Source organism: Trichosurus vulpecula, chromosome 8 (assembly GCF_011100635.1).
Source record: "Trichosurus vulpecula isolate mTriVul1 chromosome 8, mTriVul1.pri, whole genome shotgun sequence".
In the NCBI taxonomy this organism is placed as follows: domain Eukaryota; kingdom Metazoa; phylum Chordata; class Mammalia; order Diprotodontia; family Phalangeridae; genus Trichosurus; species Trichosurus vulpecula.
The window spans coordinates 211247817-211266107 of NC_050580.1; positions in this window are offsets into that span (position 1 = coordinate 211247817).

The window sequence follows — 18291 nt, forward strand, 5'->3', positions numbered from 1 at the left end:
TCATGTTTTTCTTGGAGGCTTTTGATGTAGGCTCTTTGACTTTGTTGACTTCTTCTGGCTGTATGTTTTGGTCTTCTTTGTCACCAAAGAAAGATTCCAAAGTCTGAGACTGAATATGAGTCCATTTTTGCTGCCTGTTCATGTTCCCAGCCCACTTACATGACCCCTGAGTTCTTCAGCAGGTTATGACTGCTTGTAGAGTAAAGAGTACTTTGTTCCAAGCTTGAGGGGATGCACTGTTGTTTTCAGAGCTATTTCTATACAGCCAGCTCTGCCACATCAGCACTCCTCCTCCCCCAAGAACCACCAACCCTGACCTGAAGCAAATCTTAAGCAAGCTCTGCACTCCTGCTCTGATCTGCCACTTAATTCCTCCCACCAGGTGGGCCTGGGGCTGGAAGCATCTGCAGCTGTAGTTCTGTAGCTGCACCTCCCCTGCTGCCTCCAGGCAGTGGCTGAACCATGAACTCTTTTCACTCTGTCCCCCGCAGCTTTTCCCACTAAACTTCTCTGTTGTTTTTGGTGTTTGTGGGTTGAGAAGTCTGGTAATTGCCACAGCTCACTGATTCAGGGTGCTAGGGCCTGTCCCACCTGGCTCCTGGTCTGGTTGGTCCTGCCACCACCCACGCTGGGCTTAGCTCCCCTCTGCTCCGTGCACATAGACCTTACCCAGCGACTATCCAGGCTGTCCTGGGCTGGATCCCTGCTTCCCTCTGCTATTTTGTGGGTTCTGCAGTTCTAGAATTTGTTCAGAGCCATTTTTTACAGGCTTTTGGAGGGACCTGGAAGGGAGCTCACACAAGTCCCTGCTTTCCAGCCGCCATCTTCTTCTGACACATATTTTGACCCTATGCAAGTCACTTGTCTCAGTGTTCTAGATAACTCTCTAAGACTTAGAATCAGAAAAACATAGTCTGAAGTTCTGCATTTAACTCATACTGCCTATTGAACCAGGGACAAATCACTTAGCATTTCAGCGCCCCTGTGTAACTTCTGGACTCTAATTTACAGACTTTTGGACTACAATTGTAATGGCCAAGATGTCTCAGTGGAGGAAGTTTCCACACTGGAAGTTCCCCCATACAGATGAAATCAGAAGTTTGGGTATCCTCTCCCTCCTGAAAATGTGAGCCTGGACACTAGGAAGAAAGACAATAGCATCAGATATTTAGAGCTAGAAAGATCTCAGGGGTCTTCTAGTTCAGCTCTCTCATTTTGTAAATGAAAAAATTGAGGTCCAGAGAACTAAAGGTGTTTACTGAAAGTTCCCTCTCCTTTCTAAGCTCCAGTTGCCTGTGTTGCTGTACCTCTTGATGATGGAAAAACAAAATAGCAATAAAAGTAAGATTTTTTTAAAAAAAGGAAAATAAGTCAATAAATAGAAATACTCCCTCCTTCCTCAATGCCACCATATTCAGGTGCCTGTCTACCCTTAGAGCCATGAAAAAAAATTAATTTCTTAGTCTTTCAGTACTACCTGAAAGTATTTATTTTTTCTGCTGTTTCATCAGTTTACAAGTTCAGTTTACAAGGGGGCCATCTCTAGTCATCCTGATTTATGTCTTTCCACTGGACCCGGCTAGCTCTGGAGGAGAAAGTGAGACTGGTGACTTTGCATGGCCCTCCCTTGTTTAAATCCAATTCATTTGCAAGTAGTGGCATCTCCTTCTTGATGTCATGGCCCTCTTTAAGAATGGAGGATGAGTAGCAAGTTGAATACTTAGCTTACCTCTGGGTTCCTTAAAGGAATTTTCCTTTGCTGAATCCCCAATAGATTTATTTTGTGTTTAGGTTCAACTCTGTGGGATATACTATTCTGGTATTCCTGCCAATGTCCTTCGCTCTTTGGAATATAATAGTCAAGTTTTTTACTTTGAATTCTTGTATCTGAGTGGCAGTTATGGTGGATAAAAAGCTGACCTTTCAGTGAGGAAGACCTACTCTCACTTGTCACATATTGTCCATGAGACCCTTAGCGAGGCACTTAACTTCATAGTGTCCTAGGAAACTCTCTAAGACTATAAACGGCAGAGAAGATGCCAGATTACATTGGTAGAGGGAGTTTTCTCATCTGAGTGTTCCCTAGGCCAATGAATCACAAATGCAATCTCTATCTCTATCCCTACTTTAGGAATAAATCCTGTGTTACTTAGATTTTTCATCGTGGAATTTGAAGGATTCTTTCTTCTGTTACTTGCAAAAGTTTTCCTTTGATTTTATGATTCTTAAATTTGGTTACAATGTTTCTGGGTAATTTAAACTTTGAATTTCTTTCTGTTTGTGTTTTGTGGTTTCTCACAACTTGAACATTGTTGATTGTTTCAGTACTTCTGAACAACTTTATTGTCTAATTTATTAGTATATGCTATTTAGATTTTTTTTCTCATAGTGTCTTTCTAGAAGATTTTCTGGAATCCTTAGATTACCTCTTTGATTCCTATATCCAAGTTCCATATTCACGGTATAGTAGTAGTAGTAGTAGTAGTAGTAGTAGTAGTAGTAGTAGTGGTAGCAGGCACTGATAATGATGATCATAGTAATGATTATAATAATAACCAGCATAAAACTTTAATGTTTGCAAAACACTTTATACATATCATCTCACTTTACCCTCACAACCCTGTGAGATAGTTGCTATTGCTAACTCCATTTTACAGATGAGGAAACTGAGACATGAAGAGGTTAAGTGACTAGAGAATGGATTTCAGTACTCTGTATCACCTAGCTGTTCTATGGATCTCTCATTGGTTCTTTCATACTTTAAAAAAATTATTTTTGTTAATTTAATTTTGTTCCATGATTTTTTTTCTGTCTATACAATTTGCATTTCATTCTGTTTTATTGAATCTACTGATATGAAGTATATATCTGTGTTTTGTTCTAATTTCTCTCTTCTCAGATTAGATATACTTATTTCTTCTTTAAGAATACTGATTTCTGTTTTTTTAAAATTTTTTTCTTCCCTTATTTCTTTGGTTTTTCTTCTTAACAATTCTAGGGGTTCATGGAATTTCTCTGTCATCATTTCAAGGAGCCTAACAGAATTTGTTGTGCTATCTTCACCATCCCTAAGAAATTTGGACTAAATTTGGACTTAGATTTGTTGCTGCATGCTTGACCACTTAGATGGATCCTTCCTTTGAATGCCTGTTTATTTCTCTTCCTCCATCAGATTTTTTTCAATGTCAGTCTACTGTTCTACCAATTTTTCTATGATGTCCTTGCTGAAGAGCTTGTTGTCAGTTCCAGAAGGTTTGGTGCTATGGTGTCCCTTCCCCAGAACTTGCTGCCTCTTCTCTCTTCTTTCATATCTCCAGACTTCCATGAGCTCTTTTTCCCTCAGAAGGTGAGGGTGTCTGGTCAAGACACTGATTCAGGGAGACTCCAAATGGTTGCTGTAGCAGGGCCTCTTCTTGACTTTTACCTTTGCCAATTTTCTGGGCTCCTCCTTCCTTTCTGTAAGTGAACATCTTTAGTCTTTAGACTGACTCTTTCAGGGCTATTTGCAAAAGAATTGGGTGAAGATGCCCTAGGACATCGCTGAGAGGAAGGCCCTGAGAAGGACTGATACTGAAGTCTCTTCTTTTCCCTTCTTTCCTTCCTTCTGCCAGCTGCCTGTATATCCTATGTGCTGTATTAATCCATTTTAAGCATCAGTGTTTTTCTCATATCTCCTTTTTCCACTTTCCTTCTCTTTAGGCTTCTTGTTCCTTGATAGCCAACTCCTCTTTCACCCTGCGACTCAGGTCTTATCTGATTCATGAACTTCAACTTTCCCTAGACCTGCCATTCCAACTGGAAGACTGTAATATGGGTTTAGCTTTAAAATCTAGATACCTAAAATTGCAGCAAACATATTGGACATAGAGGGGTGGGGAGGTAGGCTGGAGGCAATCCAGAGGACTGAAAAACTGAAAATGCCTTAGTTTCAGAAGTTGGGTTATCAAAATTGCAGTAGACACAACTGTTCTATAGCCTCCAAGAGGCAGTTTCTTGAGCTGTGGAGATAAGGGGAGGCTGTTAGTGATGAGAATGCTCAGAAGGGCTTGATGAGGACAGAGAGAAACAGAGAGAGACAGAGAGAGAGAGAGAGAGAGAATTATGTCACTACTTCACTGAAAGATAGGAGTATGTGACATAGTGTATTGATGCCTGGTTTGTTGGACCCCTCCCACTCTGTGTTTACATACATGTATCACTGTCTTGGTCATGGCTACTACAGGTGTTATCATGGAGATCAAAACACTAGAGACATCAGAAATCTCCCAGCCACATATATGGTGTGTTCAGCTTCATTGCTGAAGCCTGGAGACTGAAAATCAAAGTTTGGTGATTCTTCATTTCCCGCTCTGTTTTCTCTCAGGTGAATGTTTCTGAGCTTGATGGTTTCCCTAGGGGCTTGGGAGGCTTATCCTTGTTTCCTAAAAGTTTGCTTTGTTTTCTTAAGCTGGGAAACGTGATAAAGTTGTTAACCAAATTCATTGTTAAACTGTGTGTGCAGTTGTATAAATTCAGGATTGAGAAGGATGATTGAGAATGGCTGGAAAGGAAGAAAAATAGATTTTAAACTGCTGTATTTTGCCAGAGTAAGATTTGTGGCTGGGGAACTAAGTTAAAAAGACTTATTGATTCATTTTTTAAATTTCCCTGGTCAGACAGAGTACATTTACTGGTATTTCTCTGGGCAAATGAATCAATAGCAAGGGCTGGGGAGATGACAGGGATCCAGATAAATATCTGCCTTCTCATTCTTTCTCACTTTCCTTCTCACTCTCTCTTGCTTTGTCTTCATCCAGGCCATGTAATTTAAAAGTGAGTGTCCCCCAAGGCTCTGCCCTGGGCTCTCTTCTCTTTCCCTGGTATACTGTTTCAATTAGTGACCTCATCAGCTCTCATGGATTCAATTATCATCTCTATGCTGATGGCTGTCAATCTACTTTATCCAGCCCTAACCTCTTTCCTGACCTTTCACATCTCCAGTTGCCTATTAGACATATCAAGGTGGATGTTCTACAGATACATTAAACTACACACATTGAAAACTGAATTCATTATCTTTCCCTAAGACCTTCCCCTCTTTTAAAATTCCCTTTTGTGGTGTTGAGGGTACCAACTGGTATCCTCCCAGTCACTCAGGCTCATAATTTAGGTGTTTCACTTAACTCTTTCTTCACTTTCACCCCTATCTTACCCAATCTGTTGTCAAAGTCTACAGATAGTATCTACACAACAGCTCTTGTATCTTTGTATCCCCTCTCTCCTCTGACCCTGCCGTACTTGTGGTGAAGGCCTCTGTCACCTAAATACTTTGAGGAAGCTGAGTGGCACAGGGGATAGAGCACTGGACCTGGAGTCAGTAAAACCTCAGTCCAAATCTGGCCCCAGACCCTTACTCGTTGTGTGTGTGTGTGTGTGATTTTCAGCATCCTCTCTGGGCCTCAGTTTCCTCATCTGTAAAATAATGATAATTGATGGGGTGATGAGACCTGGATCCCTAAAAGAAAAAGGAAAGATCCCTACGTTGAAAGCAACGTAGTCCCTGAATTTTCCCATACATTTCAGCAGCCCAGATCACTGGTCCCTCCACCCAAGGCAACTGGCCCACCACAGCCCACCTAGATCACCTAATTAATTATTTGACTTTCCTTTCGTAGTGCTTAGCCCACCCCAGACTACTTGCACATACCAATCACTCCTTAATCCCATCTAGATCACCTAATTAGCCTACTTGATATTCCTTTTATTTTTGTACCTGGCCCACCACAGACTACTTACTACTCCTTAATTCTATCCAGATTCCTTTCACTGTCCTCTTTGTATGTAAGCATCAGTCTCACTCCCATTAAGTTGCAGGTTCACTAGGAACCCTGCCCACTTCTATTGGCCTTACAATAATCTGACCCTTGATTGGAAGAAGGTTTGAGTGTATGAATTCATTCCAGGTAGGCGCTACTCTGTACCCTGAAATTTCAAGGTTCCCAGAAACCCCAAACTGCATCAATAATAATAGTGTGTACCAGTGATGGGATTCAACCAGTTTGCACTGGTTCAGTAGAACCAGTACCTAATTTTAGGTTGAGTTTGGCAAACTGGTTGTTAGCGGTGGTGGTGCCTCTGTTCGGTTCTGGGGAGAACCAGTTGTTAATTTTTTTGAATCCCATCACTGGTGCCTACCTCCCAGGGTTGTTGTGAGCATCAAATGAGATGGTATTTGTAAAGCTGTTTGCAAACTTAGAAGAGTTCTTTGAATGCTAGTTATCATCATCACCTCAGATCTGGACTATTGCAATAGTCTGTTGGTTGGCCTCCCTACCTTGTCTCTCTTCATTCCAGTCCATCCTCTACTTGGCTGTAAAAATGATCTTCTTAGAGTGCAGGTCCGACCATGTTGTCCCTCTGCTCAATAAACTCCGCTGATTCCCTATCACCTCCAAGATCAGATATAAAAATCTCTGTTTGGCATTCAAAGCCCCTCATAACCTGGACCTCTTCTTACACTTTACTCTTCTCCACCTGTTACATTCTCTGCAATCCAATGACAATGGCACCATTTTGGTTTCTCTGACTTTATTATCCAACTCTAGCTTTTCACTGGCTATCCCCATGACTGGAATTCTCTTCCTCCTCATCTCTCCCTCCTGGCTTCTTTGGTTTCCTTTAAGTCTCAGCTAAAATCCAACCAATTTTTTACCAAAAAACATTTCCTGATCCCCCTTAAGACTAGTACTTTCCTTCTATTGGTCATCTCCAGTTTATCCTGTATGTATCTTGTTTGTACATGGTTGTTTCCCTGTTGATACCTTCATTAGAGTATGACCTCCTTAAGATCAGGTACCTGTATTTTGCCTTTCTTTTTCTCCCCGGTACTCAGTATAGTGACTGGAATATAGTGAATGCTTAATAGATGTTTAATGACTGACCCACAAACCTGCCATTGCTTGATTTGAAAAAGAATACTATTTCTCCAGAATAAGAGAAGCCTAAAAAGTGGCCAGAGAGAAAGTCAGATGCCTAGGAAAAAAGTGGTCTAGACCATTAAAAAAAAAAAAAGATGAGAGGGTAGAAACACTGACTGATACCTGCTTGTATACTTGCCAGCACCAGAACAGCAACATCACTGCTGCATAAATATATGATTTATGTGAAGCCAGGCAGTAGGAGCAATACTGGAAAGTTCCAGAAAGGTATGATTCCGAGAAAGAATTATAGAATTTAAGAGCTACTTCTTTGTCTACTCCATGCCCTGAGTGCAGAGGGTCAAATGATAGACACAAAGTAATGGCACAAGTAAAAATAGTAATGGTAATGTGGGCAGGGACCTATAGACCATCCACAAGACTTAGAGTCTGCCATCCACAAGAGGTCGAGTCTCTGTGATGGTAATCAGGGCAGGATTTTTTACTGTTCTTCTCTTTTGGGATGCTAAGGCTATAAGTGCCTTTAATGAGTCTGGCCTTTGTTTGAATGGGGCAGGTAAAGTGGGATCTTTTTTGTCTTGGAGTGTTTCTCAGCGCTAAGACAACTGGGAGTCATTGATTTGTATAGGATGTGGTGCTGGTGATTGAGGAAATTTCCCATGCCTTGGTTTCCCACACCCTAAATGCTAAGTTTCCCCAGCCCTCAGGGCCCTGAACAGAGTATATGTGTTGGAAGGTTAGCATTTCACTTTTGGGGGTACACTCATTGAAAGGGTGACAAGACTCTGGGCAAGCCATTGAAATAGCCCCCTGGCTTTGATAACCCAAATGTTGGTGCTTCTCTGGTAACTATGTATTGTTATGGACAGACTGGTTTGTGTTATTTGCTCTGTTTATAACGTATGCTTGTAATCTCTGTTTGCATTTACCCTGAAGTTCAGGGGGCTGATCTTTTCCTCCTGAACTAAGTGAATGATATGTGTATGTTTAGTTAAACTGAGATTGTTAACCCCTTAAAGTTGCTTTCCTTAGAAAAGCAGATCAAAGAACCTGTGCTAGCAGCCTTCTATATGCTCTTGTTGTTCGTCTTTCACCCCCAGAACAGCTGCTAGCAACATTGTTGTTACAGTCTCCCATCCAGAAGTTTTCTTACAAAATGTCTTAGATCCTTGAGATCAGGGCTATAAGAGAAGAAAATGAGAGCTGGAATAGGGATGGGAATTGGTAAATGTGGCTGCTCACAAGAAAGCTTTAGGCTATTGCTAATAGTATGCCCTCCCCCTCTAACTAGGCTCCTACCTTCCCCCATGCTACCCTCCCCCCTCCAACATGATTTCCTTCAGAAAGAGGGCAGGAGATTAGACAGGCTTTCACAACCAAGGAATTCAGAAGACTGCAGGAAAAGTCTAAATCACAACCTGTTAAGTCATTAAAACAATAGCTGTTGAATTCATGGTGCAATGGAGCCAATTCAGAGATCCTTTCCCTGGCAGAGTACTTAAGGAAGGCTTATTTTTGCAAAGTCAGTTAGATCAATTGGAAGCTCCAGATGGTGGCCATTCTTTCTTCTTATTTAAGTGACTAAAATGAGGATTTATGCATCCCTGTCTCTACAAAATGATGAATTCACTTTGTAGCCACTTCCCTGATAGTGGTCAACAAAGAAGGGATGAAATTTCTATAATTCTCCACACCCTCCCCCACCCCTCTTGTGTGCTCTTCTTGTCATTCAGTCACGTCCAACTCTTTGTGATCCCATGTGGGGTTTCCTTGGCAAAGATACTGTAATGATTTGCCATTTCCTTCTTCAGTTGATTAAGGCAAACAGCGTTTAAATGACTTGCATAGGTGATAAGGTTAGGGAACCATAAATTGAGGTTTAAGGGTTGCTCAAGAACCCAAAATACTGACACCCCGGATCCTGCTCGAATGAATTCAACTCAAGCCTTCTTTTAGCCAAAGAGAAAAACAAAGTTTATTAAAGATTTTCCATAATGTGTAGAGTCTTAAGAAATCTCACCATCTGTAATGCTGGTTTTTATAAGTGGGCCAGATTCACTCTGGCGAGCTAGATTGAATCTAAGCACCTTCATGGAGCTAGGATGAGACTTACATACAGGAAGGCTGTGGGAGGGATCTGGGGTGGTCCTGGGGTGATGGGAGGAGGAGTTTAGGGAGGGTCTTGAGGAGGAGTCTAAGGATGGGACTGGGGTGACTGGGGTGAGCTCAGACTTCAGGAATGGGATTAAGGGTGGGAAGTTACAGGTGGCAATCTAGAGGTAACAGACTAGGCTAGTTTAAGGGTAACAGATTTGGTCATAGATATTTTGATAGGATCAAGGGTGGGAAGTAGCTGGACAATAGAAGGCTAGGCTAGATAGAGATGTGGACCTAGTGATAATGAAATGCTTATGGCCTGAGGCAAAGGCCAGATCAAATGTGAAGATTCAAGGAGAGTTCAAGGGGGCTCCCACAGTCTAAACCACATCATATGGTCACAGTCAGTGAGTATCTGAGACCAGATTTGAACTCAGGTCTTCCTGACTCCAGGCCCAGGGTTCTATCCACTGCACCACCTGGCTACCTTACCACATTAGCTATCTTACTCCATTAGAATATAGACTCCTTGAAGATAGGGATGTCTTACTTGTTTGTGTTAATATCTCTAACACTTAGCATGGTGTCTGAAATCTAGAAATCACTTAACAAATGTTCTCTCTCTGTCTCTCTCTCATTTGGTAGATTGGATCTATGCCTATGCATAGATCCCCCCCTCATCCTCCCTGATCTGCTATGTGTGGCATCAGTGGCATCAGATTTTAACTAGAGACCTCCATACCAATGTGGGTAGACCAACAGGTAAAATTTGACTGGTAGATAAGGAGAGTAGTGTCCATATGAGAAAACAGGGCTATTGGGGCAAATTCAGGGGTTTGCGAGAAATATATTGACCATACCCTGCTAGGTGAGTAAAGGGTGATAATACACTCTCCCATAGGGTTTGGTGTGGTAGCTGAAAAATGTGCTTCGTAAAAAAGTATTATATTACTAACATGTGAGGGTACCAGTAAAACTTCCATGACATACATGACTGGGTTCAGTAAATGCCCTTTTGCCTTGGCCAAGTTTAAGGAATCCCCTTAAAGGCCCCACCCCACTTGGTAGTACTGAGCCACTCAAGTTTCTGCATTAGGACTTAAAGAATTTCAGGGATAAGTGCCCCTTGCCAAGGCTGGGGTTTTCTCAAGGCCTAGTTCATTCTAGATATAGGACTGTGAAGGTAGCTGAAGCTATGTACCCAAGTCCCAATGGCCTGAAATGGAAGGGACCACAATATTTTGTACACAAGGGGCTACTGGACCTTGGCTGCCAGGTTAGTATTTTTAGCCCTCCTGAACTTACTTGTCCTCTCACATCTTATCCTCACATGAGTATCGCTAGAGGAGCAGCTGCTACTTCAGGTTCTAGGAGCGAACCTGTGATTGGTTATCTTCCTAACACCGCAGCTCACAGGCTCTCACTGTTGTGCTTCTCATTCACAATCAGCTAGTAGATGCAAACATGACAAAAATAGTTGTTACAAAGCATCTCCCCCTAAACTTGGGGCACATCCTCCCATAAATACACACAAAGTCCTAGGTTAGGGACAGAATGGGCACCAGCATACAGGACAGTGTCGTGGGACGCACATCTGTGGGACCACGTGGCATCTTTAACTAAGGATGATGCAGCTATTTCTGCTCAGTGATGTTCCTTGGGCCAATCAGGTATACATACACCTTTGAAAGATCAGTATGGCATGATGTCATGTGGTTTTCAACCCACCACTAAATAGCGAACTGATTATGTTGACCTTCTTCCTCCTCTTTAGGGTGAGAAGTTTGTGCTTGTTTCGGTTGATACTTAGGTTATTACATTGCAATGATGGTATATTTTACTACCCTGGCAGCCTGCATCAAAGCCCTGACAGAATGTATTCCTTATGGACACACACACCATTGCTTCTAATTAGGACACCCATTTGACCATAAAAAAAGTTCCAAGAACAGAACCATTGTCATTACATTCACTGGCTTTTGCAGTTTTTCGTACCTATTTCAGGAAGCTGGTAGCACTGAACTCTATAATGCCAAAGATCAGATTTTATTTATATTGTATCCTGGAGGTTAAGTAAGGGGGTGACATGGTCAGACTTGCACTTTAGGAAGATCACTTTGACAACTGAATGGAAAATGAACTGATAACTAACAGGTTACTGTAATAGTCTAGGTATGAGATGATAGTGTACACCAGGGTAGTGGCAATGTCAGAAGAGAGAAGAGAGCATGTGTGGGAAATACGAAGGTAAAGTCAACAGGTCTTGCAACTGATTGGATATGGGGAGTGAAAGAGAAGGAGGAGTCAAGAATAACATATAGGTTATAAGCCTGGGTGACTGAGAGGACAGACAAGGAATTTCAGAAAAAAAAGGGGTGGAGTTAATGAGTCCAGTTTTGGACACGGTGAATTTAAGTTGTCTATAGGACATCTAGCTGGAGATGTCCAATAGGCAGTTGGAGATGTTACACTGGAGATTAGGAGAGGTTAAGACTGGATAAGTAGTTTTGAGAGTCTTCAGCATAGAGTACAACAGCCCATGAAAGACGATGAGATGATCACCAAGGAAAATAATATAGAAGCAGAAAAGAAGAGGGCCCAAGACAAAGCCCTGCAGAACACCTACAATTAGAAGGCATGAACTGAATAAAACTCCCCCCTTCAGGAAGACTCCCCCAATAAGTATAGATTACTTTTAGATATAGCTTCAATTAATCTTCTTTATTCCATCTTCTTTACAGTCACTGTGGCCTTGGGGTTTTGTCAACTCAGAAGGTTTTATATATCCTAGAGAAGTGGGTCAGGTCCCCCTTAACTAGTGGGTTTCCTTCTCCCTGGGATTGGGAGACCGAGGGCTAGGCTTATTGGCAGTTGCTTTGCTTTTTAATGGTTATGGAGGAGGTGAAAATGTCTTTTCATAATTATAGTGAAAAATAATTCACCTGGGGAAAAACGGCCATCCTTTAGTTGTCTTAGTAATAATAGTGAGTCTCTAAATGAAGTTGATTAACAACCACAGCAACAATAGCTGATGTAATGAGGACCTGGTGCCTGAGTAGACCCCATCAGCTTTGTTGGCTGATGAAAGATCTCCACATGGAGGGTGCTAGGGAGCTTGCTTCCAGGAGAATCATGATGACGTGGAGGGGAAATATCTTGGAGATCCTGTGAAGAATTGTAGGCATTCAGTGACTGGTTCTGGTTGGCTAACCACATCACTAGAAAGCACCTTTTTCAGTTGGCTGTACAGCTGGAACTGTTGGCATCTTCAAAAAGGCCCACAAGCATCAGCTGCTCTCCATTTGCCTCAGTTGCCCTTGAAGGATCTTCATGACTCTTTCACTCATAGCTCTGGTGAGAGAATGTGTGGTAAAGGGAAAAGCCTTAGGGCCTTCTTCCCTTCTTAGGCTCTATGGCTCCCTGAGTCTCAGTCTTTGGCCTATTCATTTTTTCTTGTTTGTTCTAGGTGAAGGCAGTTCTAGAGGTTCAGAGAGAAAGGTCAAAGAATCTAGGAGTCGATCCAGGCCAGGTTTTGGAGCCTGTGCAGCTTTGATGCCCCAAGGATAAAGATCTTTGTAAGTGACCTCAGTGACCCCAAACTGGTGGACAGACCCACCCAACAGTCATGCTGCATCCAAAAATGAACTCAATGGGACAAATACTATGTAGAAACTGAGCTAAACTGAGCCTACCTCCCTCCCCTCAACCCCCAAGACCAAGGTCATATAGGAGTTGTCCAACTCTTTATGACTCTATTTGGTGTTTTCTTGGCAAAGACTGGAGTGGGTTCCTGTTTGCTTCTCCAGCTGATTTCACAGATGAGGAAACTGAGGCAAACAGGGTTAAGTGATTTGCTCAGGGTCACACAGCTAGTAAGTGTCTGAGGCCAGATTTGAACTCAGGAAGATGAGTATTCCTGTCTCTAGGCCCAGCACCATCTAGCTACCTTAACGTAGGAGAAAATACGCCATTAAGGGGTTGCAGATGGAGGGAATGTTTACATATTTGTTCTTGTTACATCTTTGAAGTAAATATCCCTTTATAAAAGCTAATTGACATTGTGGTTGAATAGAACTAGGAAGCTAGTCACAGGCCCCTAACAAATTGGGGAAATATAACTGGTGGGAGTTCAAGCTTTTGGAAGTACAGAAGAGACACTATTCAAACCCCAAACAGCTTGGACCTTTCCCCCCACTTGTAGGTCAACCGAGTCCTGATTTCATCACCTTTTCCTAACCCAGATATGGGGCATTGAGGGGAAAATACTGGTAGATATTGGTCTTATCACAGGTCCTAACTAGCCTGTCAATAATTAGAAAGCCCTTCTGGGACCATAGTTGAGAACCACTACTGTTCATTAGGTTAAAAAAGAAGTCCTCTATTTGCCTTTTAAAGCTCCTCAAGCCTGGTTTCAGCCTACCTTGCCACATTTATTATACACGACCCCCTTTTACAACTCTATGATCTAGTAAACTTGCCTCTTTGCCATTGCTCACCTATGGCCTTGTCTTTCCAGTCTTTGCATAGGCTATCTCCCATACCTGGAATGAACACCTCTCCTCTTAGAATTCCGAGCTTCCTTCAAAACTCACCACCTTCTATATGAAGCCTTTTCAGAACCCCCGTTGGTATTAGTGTGTCCCACACCTCAAATTACCTCGGGATTACTGTGTGTAATTTTATATATATTGTAAAATGTAAACTCCTTGAAGACAGGGAGCATTTCATCCGTATCTTTGTGTCTCCCAGAACCTAGAATAGCGTTCGACATGTAATAAATGCTCATTGAATGATTAATTGATAATGACACAGTCCGTGGCTAAATTTCCTCCTGGACCTGACTTCCCACTACTGCTTTTGAATCTCCAAAGTTATACACCTCTTGTTCTGAGCAAATTGAATTCGTCTTCTCCAAATTTTTAACACATGAGAAGCCTCAGGCTTAATACATATTGTACTGACCATTTAAAAGGAGGATGGATTGAGTGGCCTGTGATTTCATCATTAAGCTTCGTGGTTGAAGGATATTCAAAAATGGCTTATGATAATTTTATCAACCCACTTGAGTTAATGTTGAATTTTGTATTTGACAGGGCCTGCCAATTTTCCATCTGTTGGATTTGAATAATATACAAAATGCACGAGATTATTTGTAATCCCTTTACTATCAAAATCAATGTACAGTGCATATGGTGCTCCTTGGCCCACAAATAATTACTGGGGACTGGAGCTGATCATTATCTTCAGCTACTCCCCTCATTGCCTGATGCATTCCTTTCTTGTCTCAGATTGTTTCTCAACTTTGGTGAGATAGAGGATGTCTTTCTTTATTGATGGGGATTTATTCCAATCTGGTATATTTGTTAAACTTTCAGATTCTAATCCAATTGCTGGCTTTTGTTTTTTGTTTCTCCAGGATTGTGTTCTCTCTTGTTGCCTTTGAGAAGGATTTGAGGCCTCTAGCTTCTCCTAGAAAGTTTGATGAGAAACCCTGACCACCAAAGCTGAATTCCTTGTTAATATTCTAGTTATCGAGTAGGGAACTGGCAAGGGTTGAGAGTTAATGCCCTGGATTTGCTTCTCTGGGGAATAGAATTCAAATCCCAAAATTTAAATCAGATGTTAAAATGAATTCACCAATTTTAGCATACCTGATTTGATGCAGTAGAGTTGTATAAGAGGTAGTGTCTGTCTATGTTTATCTTTCCCTCCTACCCCTCCCTCTCTCTTTTACTCTACAACTATGAATTTATCCAGGACAAAGTTTGCTAAATTTCATCCTCTAGGAAAAGTCATACATTTACATGAATTTTTCAACCTTAGACATCAGTGTTCTCAACAGGATAAATAACCTTTGTTTTGCCAAAAATTCAAATTCCCTCTTACTTGCTCCCTCATTTTCAACTTCTAACTTTAGATTCTCCCTGTCAAAACCTGCATCCTAAAGGCATTTCTCAAAATACTCATGTATTAGCGTTGGGGTAGGATGACTATATTGAGAAAACTTGAACCACCTCAAGAAATGAACAGATATGTAGCTTAACCTTAGCTGCCACATGGTCACCAAAATCGCAAGTACAAGAGAACATGTTGTTCCTTGTACCCTTATAATATCAAAAACACCAAAAGAGTCAAAGACTTGTGTAAGGTGAAACTTCTCCATTTTGTTCACATAATTGATGACACAGAACCACAGGAAGCAACTCTAGGGGTTTAAACAGATGTAGGTTCAATCTTAGAGGCTTATTGATAATTAATGCTCTCCTCTGGCCCATGTTTCTATCCCCACCCAAAGTACCTCTTTCTGTCTCTTCGGGAAACTATGAATTTGGCTCTCTTTTGACACATTTGAGTCACTTCACCTGCTAGCAACCAAGGCAACCACTAAGCATTTTAAAATGAATTTTACAAGTAAATTAATTTGTTTCTAAATAAAAGTTTCCATGGCTTCAAAAAGCTTGAAAACCCTTCTGCCAGGGGAATAAGTTGTTTGCACACAGAGATCAATTAAGGTCGAAGTAAGGTCCTCATTGATCTCAAATCCATGGCATTTGAGTGGGGAAGACTGGGTCCTAAATTTAATTAAGGAAATATGCCTTTATTATCCTAAGCATAAATTCTTAGTCCTTGAGTTTCTTCAACATTTCAAAACAGCCACAATTTCATCCATGCAGGCTTTCACCTCCAGTGATATAGATTACAGTCTCTCCATGCCATACATCCTTCATGAATTATGATTTAAAAAAATCAATATCTGGTGGGTGATAGGCCTCTCTAGACTCAAGTAGGCTTGACCTCAGATAATAGATAGAAAGCCCATCAATAGGACAATACTCAGGGCTTCTTCAGCTTATTAAGACCTATAATAGTACAGCCTTTAGAACACAGAGTCACCTCCAGGCTATGATGAAACATGAGAGGAGTACTTCAGTATTAAAGGCATTGTACCTTTCAAACAAGAACTTAACAGAATCTCAAAGTTGGAAGAGACATCTCAAGGTATCTAATCCACCTCAAATCCAACCAAGAATCCCTTCTATAAATTCAGCAATAGAGACTCATCCAGCCTCCGCTTGAAGACCTCCAGTGATGGAACATTATCGCATCTCGAGGCAGCTCATTCCACTTAGGAACAACTTTAATTTTCAGAGCCCAGCTTAGCTTAAGTGATACATTCGAGAGTCGAGCTTGGAGTCAAAAAGACCTGAGTTCAAATCAGTCTCTGACACTAAGTGACTCTGGGCAAGTTGCTCCACCCCTGTCTGCCTCAGTTTCCTCATCTGTAAAGCAGGAATAATAACAGCACCTACCTCCCCAGGTTGTTGTGAGGATCAAATGAGATGGTATTTGTAAAGTGCTTTGCAAGGGTTAAAGCGCTATGTAAATGCTGCTGCTGCTGTTGCGATAACAAGAGAGCACAGAACTTTACAAGTAGTGATGACAAGGCTAGCCTTATTTGCAGACTGAAAAGCTACACCTATAACATGATTGCTGTGGCATTGTGAAGACCCTCCTGAACCTTACTCTGCTGCTGCTGGTTTACATTTCTTTAACAAAGAGCAAAGCCTTTCCTTCCATAATTCAAGGGTTAAGTCTTTAACCGCTAATATCCTCAGAGAGGTAACATTCATCCTCACCAGACAAAGGTATATATGACGGAATTCATATCTTTTTCCAGGACAAAAGAATAGCATAAGAGCCCCTGAAGTGGAGAGGGGATAAGCTAAAGAAGGGGAAGACCGTGTGTGTGTGTGTGTGTGTGTGTGTGTGTGTGTGTGTGACAGTTCACTTCACCATTTTGTCTCCAGCCTACTCTGTATGATGGTGATGATAAGGATGAGATGCTGTCCCCCAAATAAAAAAATGATATGATTAAACCTCCACATACCTTGAGTTGCTTTTCTAGAAGTGGAGATAAGTGGAACTGCGCTCTCCTCATTTTCTCACAGGACCCCTCTTGTGACAAACAGCGTGCAGCTAAATAGGATAAGGTGAAGCCGGGGTTAGACTTGTAGTCCGGGTTTACGGAATGGAGCAAAATTAATTGGCCAAAGTGATCATCAAATTGGTGACATTGGCCCCATTGATATTATCCTCAAACCAATGAGGCAAACCAGGCATGGACTTTATAAGTGTCATCTGGTTCATTCTTCAAAGAAAAAGTGAAGTTGATTGTTTTACGAGTCACACAGCAACTCAATACTAAGACCAGAAGATAACTATAAAAATCTAAGCCCCCTGGTTCCCATGTGCTCAGCCCTCCAGACAAAATATGTCATTGTCTTTGGTTTCCAGAGAGGGCATTACTGACCCCCCTCAGTGCAGGGCTCTCTTTCCCATTGTGCATGGGTATGGCTGAAAAGACTCAAATGGGAATGGCAATCTTTTTTATTCTGTCCTTTTGTTTTCTTCTATGCCCACTACTTACCTGGCATAGTTTGTGCCTCTCACAAAAAAACTTATTCCATCTGGGATTTAAAAAAAATTTCATTTTTAAAATCATAAACTTGACAAATATCAACAAAAATAAACATTTTATATATAGAGAAAATCAGAGAAAGAGGATTGTACGAAAATCATGAATCTGCAGTTCACAGCTTGTTTTTTAAGTATATATTAAATTTAACATGGTGGAAAACATAATTCACCATCAGTCTCCTGGAGTCATAGTTGGCTCTTATAAGCTTAGAATTCCTAAGGTTTTCAAAGTCATTTCCCTTCATAATATTGTAGTGATTGGATAAATTGTTCTAACTCTGCCCACTTTACATGTGTCTTCCCAGTTTCCTCTGTATCTATTCTTCTACTCGTTTATGGTTTTTTGCATCTGTTTATGAGATTTTTATGCCCAAGCCATGGTAAATTTTCGTAAAGGTGTCTTGAATACTTTAAAAATATGTACATTTCTCTTGATTCTTATTCAGGAATTCCTAGAGTTCTATAATACCAAACCATTCTTAGCTTATTTTTAAAAAATTTTTTTTAATTTATCCAGATCTGAAAGAGGGACATTGAATTCCTCATTTATGATAGTCTTGCTGTCAATTTCTCCCTATAAATCAGTTAATTCTTAAGTAGTTAGATTTATACCATTGGGTTCTATATATATTAATTATTGACATAATTTCATTATCTAAGCTGCCTTGGAATATAATGTAGTTTTTCTTCTTGTTTCTTTTAACAATGTCTATTTTTACTATTGCCTTGTCTGAGATCATGCTTGCCACTCTTGCATTTTTTAATTTATCTGAAACATGATACATTCTTCTATAGTAAC